General features: G+C 42.9%; 1 long non-coding RNA gene across 1 annotated transcript; it reads right to left on the reverse strand.

The window, feature by feature from the left end:
• Positions 1 to 2,366: 2,366 nt before the first annotated feature.
• On the reverse strand, positions 2,367 to 3,916 carry LOC132463301 (uncharacterized). Its single transcript, XR_009527002.1, has 2 exons — positions 3,707 to 3,916; positions 2,367 to 2,462 (listed from the first exon to the last, which is right to left on the reverse strand). It is a non-coding gene; the product is annotated as an uncharacterized LOC132463301 (long non-coding RNA).
• Between the last annotated feature and the right edge of the window lie 3,584 nt (positions 3,917 to 7,500).

Consider the following 7,500-nt stretch of genomic DNA (forward strand, 5'->3'; position numbering starts at 1 on the left):
TAATAGTCCCACACCTGTTCGCATGGCATGTACCCAGTTCTTAGTAGTGTCCACACCTACCTAAATGATGGGATTCTTCCGCCTACTCATATTAGCCTCGGGTAAAACTGCTCCCATTGTTCTTAAATCGCTTGAGAACAACTCCCTGATGGTGTTTCAGCCTTTGAGCTATACCCAGTACCGCGGGAAGTAGGGGTGCTGGGGGTGCTGCAGCACCCCTGTCTGAGGGCCTGTCTTATCACAGAAAACGATCATTTCTAAAAACTCCGGCCAAAGTGGAGATTTCTGAAAACGCCGGTTATGTGTTGTCGTGTCAACGGGGAGAAACGGGATTTTAGGTTCTGAAGCGTCACATTATGCACCAGGAAATGCTTAACGTCATGTGAGCGCCCGCTGTACCGAATTGGTCCGAATATAACAACCCGGTATCACGCGATTGCGTGCTCCTGCGCACAAACATTAATCTATTGAAGCGTGTTCCAGAGCACGATAGTCCGACTTTTTGCGTGTTACACAGAACGAAATGTAAACCAATGCATTCTGAATGGGAGTGTTCTAAGACAATTAACGTGCTCCACAAAACGGTACGAGAGAGAGAGAAAGAGAGAGAGGGAGGGACAGAGAGAGAGAGAGAGAGCGAGAGAGGCTTCAGAAAGGGTGTGCGCAGATAGTACAGTGCACCCTAGTTATGTTTATGCCAAAACCACAAATGCTATATGTATGTATATATATATATTGCCTAATTATATATATTGCCTATATATATGTATAGGCTATATATATAATTAGGCTATAATTATATTATTTAGCGTGTAATGAGACAATCTATAGCCAAATTGTCGAAGATGCCCGAGAATCTTCGGGGATATCAGCATGGGAAATCGGCGAATCAGACCCAATTTATTAAATAAATATTTGTGAGATGTCATTACTCATTTGTGAGATGAGTTTGCTTCCTATTTATGTCGAGTATACACCCCTACTGTCCACAAGCATCCCCCCATATGGATTTGGAGAATTGTTGCCACGTCCCAGTGGTGGAGGTATCAAATATATGAAAGAGGGCATTCAATTATACTATAATGATCAAGTAGGAGGCCGAAGCCCTAAAGGAAGTGATGCAATAGGTGACTGAGGGTCAACATTTGAGAACCCCTTTTATCAAAGGGGGTCTCAAAGGACTCATACGCTTCAACAGCGGCTGCAGCAGAAGTGTTGAGACGAAAGATGATCAAGACATTTATAGAATATTCCCATTCACATGATTCTTCGCACGACCTGCAGGTTGGAGAGACTGAAATAACCCCCAAAATGAGTAATAATGTAAAAGCAGCCAAGTCCCACAAATTGCTTGAACTATTTATTTCATCCCATTGTTTCGTTGATATGCATTATTGAAAAGTTTCAAGCATATGGATTTAATGCAATATCCACAAACAGTTCAAAATGGTACCATGAAATGTCTTGTTTATTGTATTAACCAGTTCATTTCTCTTTTGTGAAAGTCACCAAAAGTCGAAAAAGTTAAACGCAAGGTCACAGGCCAACAGTGGAGCTGTGTTGGGAACCAGCAGCCAAGAGCTTCCATGGAAACTTTCTACCCATGTTAAATAGATTTAGTTGGCAGTACCTTTTCTGCCCATTCTTTTTTAAACTTGTGGAAGCACTTTGCAGTACTGGGAGACACCATTTCTAACGGCAATGGAGCTAGATTCTAAAAAATATCAAAAAATGCCCAAAGCAAATACCTTTAACCCATAGTTGTGTTTTATCAAATTAAAAAAATTCAGTTTCATTGACCACAAATTGAGCAGAAATATTTTGCATACAAATCTTTAAATAGTTTAACCACATTAAGAAAAATACATTTGTTAATTTTTTTTATTAGTGAAGCCACAAGTTTTGCACATTATCCAAACAGAATACCTGAAATGTTGATATTTCAGCCCTTTTGGGTTAAAACAAGAGAAAAGGACAACCTAAAAAGAGTGAAAAGTTTGGGTTAGGTGACCTATAGTTCAAAGATGTCCCTGGTCAGGTAGACTAAATAAAAGTGTATTCCCAATTGCTCCAGGACATTCGTGTAATTTACTTGTGAGCTCTCCCTCAAGCCTAGATAGACATCAGTGTTGAACCACCAACTGAAAGAGGGTATTTGCCATTAGTATGAGTGACAACATTTCATGGCTATTAATTTAGTTCATTATATTTAGCCGATTTGAATAGACTTTTCTAGCAGGTGAGGCTGTCAAATAACTAAATATGGAGCAACTACAAAAAGTAAATTTGCAGCATGACCAAATTATACAAAAAGTATAGGAACTGTTCTAGCAGATATGTTTTAGAAGTCTCTTTTGATAGGCAGGGAATAATTGTCTTTGTCACCCTGTAGTCATGCCATCAAATCTGTTGGGCAAAGTACCGCTACTGATTAATCCAGTAGACTCACCAGTCAAGTCCCCCTCGTTAGAAAATGGAAGAAACCCAGTTAGTCATGTTAATTATTCTGTTACAAATGAAGACTAATACTTTCCACATATTGCGATCCAAGTTACTGGCTGCAGTCTTGGATTTTATAGTTCTATATGAATAGATTCAATTTACTAAACTATTATTCATGCTTCAGAATAATTAACCTTTCTTGGATGGCAGATCTACCACAAGCCTCCATTGCCACAACCTCCAGATGGCTTACGACCTACGGCAACTCCTCGACTACTGCAAGCCAACAAATTGGCTCTTGCACACCAGACACGCATTTTGCTTTATTTTAGGTTTTCAAGCATCTTAAAATACCCAAATCATCGCTCCAATACACAAGTCAGCTAATGGCCTACAAGGAAATGCTGAAGCTAGTGTTAGTGATGGCGATAGAAATGGACAAGCTTGCGTGTACAAATATGCAACTAGAATTGCAAGGTTCACAGCCCAGTTGCATAAGTGGTCACAACCGTTGGATTGTAAGCAAAGGTAAAAAAAAAAAAAAAAAAAAATTGAAGAGCTTCTACCAAACCTTAACCAACTTGTGAAAAATGGAACAAAACTTTAGCACACACCCAGTGACTAATCACCTTGTCCAGGGGTGTTCAAACGTGGTTTACCCGAGGGCCTTGTGGACTTAAAGTAAGCCACACATTTGACAGAGACAGCACGGAATGACGGTAAACTAAGCTAATCTACAGGTTACTAGTGCTAGTGCAATTACATGAGCATTTTGCACAATATTTGTACTCCAATGCTACGTAAAGCAGGCTTCTTCAGAAACCCGTAGCCTGCTACATTGAAGGGCAACTGTAACAAATCCTGACCAAGACCGAAAGATGGCTCTGGAAGCCACTACGGCCCACGCAGCAGATTACTGCGTGGACCGTGGGGGCTTCCAGATCAACCCTTCGGTGGACCATTCATACACATGTATTCCGAGGATGTTTTGAAGACACTGGAGTCCCATGGCACTAGATTCCTTTGAAGACTAAGTTGGTATGGGGGGGCCCAAAGGGGGCCCCCCCATAGATCTTGTCAGTCATCTAACACCTGTTAAGAAAAACACACACACACACATCACAAGATACAAATCAGCAAAGCTAGGTTAACAAACAGCGGCGACATGCATGTCAAGGTGCAAAGAGCAGGGATACTGATGGCTTGTGTCTGAGAAGACAGCCCAAAAGTCAACATTTAATAAAGGAAAATAACTTTTACTCACTGCGGTGGTCTGTTTCGAAGTGCCATGTTGGTAGCAATATTTGTCTGGGCTGTTCAGTCAAATGCCCACAAAAACAAACACGCAACAACGCATACTTTCAGTTTGTATAAAGTGACAATAGTGATCTGCAATCTAGATCGAAAACTTTCAACCCTCACTAAACTCAACCTCGATTGACACAGGCCGATGCGAAAAGTAAACCAAACCCAGTGTTCACCTTTAATAAAGGGGTGCGTGACAGGTGATCTCAATTAAGAGCTAATCAGAAAGAACACACTGATCGTGAGTGAGACGTTCAAAACGAGGACGAGGATTTAACGGAATTGTTACCATTCAAATTCAAATTTCTTTATTATTGGATAGGGTATGATATCAATGATTTGGGCTTTGAGTAGGCCTATATTTCTCAAATATATTTCTTAATTTTTTTCACCCCGCCTTTTGAATATGAAATCTATAATCTCAGCCTCTCTATAATTTGCCCAACACATATTTTATTGTTCAAATAAAATCCCATCCTTATTTTGCCATTCATATTGAATCTTTACTGTCTTTCATTGTACAACACAATCATCTAATAATTATTCATAACGCTCTTCCATCTCCTTGGCTGCATTAAGACGAGGCTCGGGTCAGAGCAAAGATCGGGATCCACACATAAGGGATAAAGTTATTTATTAGAATAAAGTAAGTATCATGAAATCTGTAAAGGGATTAGTGTAGCGTATGGAAGATTAGAAAATGTGCGATTATATGGTTTGAACAGAAAACCAGTACCAAAATCACAAGGACCGACCGAGCCAGGACGGAGGAAATTTACCCAGACAGACAAAACAAATACTGGGAACAACAAACCATCTTTACCATGTTGAAAATACCCAAACAAAATGCAACAAACCAAACCTGAACAGCAAACCAACATATGTGACCAACCAACTGAACTACTGACCAAACACACAATTCTTTCGACTAGCCTATGTATATGGGCAGTGGAAAGTGTGCTGTGGGGATGTTGAATAGTGTTAACATAAAACATGGAACCAATCCAAAGGTCCAAAACCTTAAGGAACCACCCTAAACAGAACCCAAGCCCACCTGCCTCTGTGGAAAGAGAGAGAGACTGGCTACAGCCTGCGTGGCAGACCTGCACAGGTGCACCTCATCAGCTGACAAGCCTCTCAGCCCCGCCCACTGGCTACCTGTAGCAGGTAGGCAAACACAGGACCCAGCAGACGAAGGAGAGAGAGAGCAGTCACAGCTGTCACATCTGTTGCCTGAAGATTCTTCGTTTGTCTCCAACAAAACCTTCCAAACAGATGAATCATTGGCTCATCCCAGAAGTGTCAAATTACTTTTGTGTGTCAAAACGGGCAGGGTGGTCGTGGACTCCTAAAAATACTATGGTTGTTTTGTATGTAGAATAAAATGCCATTGTACATTTAAAAAAAAAGGGAAGACTTTCACAATGCAGGATTCTGGGAATGCAGTGATGGAATCCCGATAACACCTGTTCCCTAATAAATGGGCTCAAGATTCTGAGTCTGCCTGCAAGAGGTTGTGTGTGTGTGTGTGTGTGTGTTGTGGGCGCCTGGTCTCTGAGGTACAACAGTGGGATCACCAATCAGAATAGAACAGGCAGAAGCGGGGGTTGCGGTGAAATCAACTTATGTCATTTATTTATAAAAAGGTGCAGGGGGAAAAGGGAGGGGGCAAAAGGCAACTCAAATCTTCACCGGGTTGGCGGCTGTCGTCAGGGTGCCCTTTCTGGCTCTTCCTGGGGTGGGGCCAGAGAGAGAGAGAGAAAGATAGTCCAAGTTTAGTGGGGTCTGCCACTGACCTCGTCGCCCTAGCTCGGCTTGGGTTTCCTCTAGGAGTCGTTGGGGTTCCTCTTCAGCTGCAGGCCTTCTGTCGGGTTTCAGCACAACACAGTTCACACACACCGACAAAACAGCTCTTCGGTCCACTTGAACGTAACTTCATTGATTAGGTTTGGAGTGATCAAGAGGGTTGGCCACAGGCCTCTTACCACGAGACTGGCCTAACGTGTATCTGGTCTCCACACGCTCCTCCAGCCAGTCTGTCTTCAGCCTGTTCTGGTGGAGTTAAAAAGGGCCCTCTGATTGCAGGGCTAACTCAGCGCACCTGTGCAGGGTAAGCTGAGTAGTACCTCCCATCCAGAACCACACCCCTTGGCTGCCTTTGCCTGCCTTTGTGGCCACCCCGTGGCCATGTGGGGCACTGCTCAGCGGCTGGGCCACCACAGTGTGTGTGTGTGTGGTTGAATATATTCAACCACAAACCCCATTGTAAGACGACCTATATTTGGAAAAAAGATTTGAAGACCAGATCTTGTTTTTATAAATAAATAAATTGTATTCATTGAAATAATATACGAAAATAAAAAGGCATAGAATAAAACACTGCATTGCCACTAAACAGTAGTGCAAATAGGCCGTACTGATGTGTACACCAAAGACTATTCCTGACACTCCTCTGCCCCGCTGTGTTCGCTCTGGCTGTGGTTCCCCCCGCACTGTTTCGGCCCGTGGCAAAGCGAGTCATCCTCGTTGCTGTCCAAGGCATTTTGAGACGCAGCATTTATTTATGCTCATATGACCTAGTGCTGAAAAAAAGTTAGATGAAAAGGTGTGAGGGGAGCGGTGGTACGCTAAACTTGTTCTGTGAGCAGCTGGATGTGAACCATGGTGTGAACACAATGATCGATTTTCGACTGTGCGCCCACGCACTGGTGTAATTGAGCTGCGCTGCTATATATCTTTTTTTTATCAATGTAGCGAGTTGCGAGTCTAGTGCAGGCTGAGTTTTTTTTTTCAGCACCCCCTGCTGAGAATACGTTCCTGCGGCTATGGCTCTACCACAGCCACGCACCACGAACATGATGATTGTTTTTAATATTCCTCAATTGTTCAATTTGGACTCCTTGAACATCGACACGAGTCTCAATAAACGAGAGGGCGAGATTTATTGATTCTGAATTTGTTATAATCACGTCCTCCACCTGACATGCACGCCACACAAACACACACACGCACACACACACACACACACACACACACACACACACACACACACACACACACACACACACACACACACACACACACAGACATCACACCGACACACACACCACACACACACACACACACACACACACACACACACACACACACACACACACACACACACACACACACACAGACATCACACACACACACACACACACACACACACACACACACACACACACACACACACACACACACACACATCACACCGACACACACACCACACACAGATACTCTAAATAATTAGATGAAGGTCTAGTCTTTAATTTTAGAGGTTGAGTCATTATTTTCTAACCTCTATTTCTGGCAACTAGAATAACATCACACAGTAATAGAGGACTGAAAGTCTCAGTCAGTCCACTTAATTACCTGCACTCTGTCTACCTGTAAAGTGCTTCGCCTCAGTGGACCGATTTGTGTGTGTAGTGCCTTTCGTTTAATTGGCATTAGCCACTCGACATGAACATTCTCTTCTGCGGCAGTGTGTGTGTGTGTGTGTGTGTCGGTGTGTGTGTGTGTCAGTGTGTGTGTGTGCGTCTGTGAGTGTGTTTCTGCGTGGGAAGGTGTGCAAACTGTTTGCGCTGTAATTGTATTCAAGACAGTGAAAATGTTCAGCACACATCGACCTGCAAAAACAAACTTCTCTCCCGACCAAATAACTTTTATACACAAAACACCTGGCGGGCATGGGCCGGCACAAACACACAC

Source organism: Gadus macrocephalus, chromosome 8, assembly GCF_031168955.1.
Source record: "Gadus macrocephalus chromosome 8, ASM3116895v1".
NCBI classification, from domain to species: domain Eukaryota; kingdom Metazoa; phylum Chordata; class Actinopteri; order Gadiformes; family Gadidae; genus Gadus; species Gadus macrocephalus.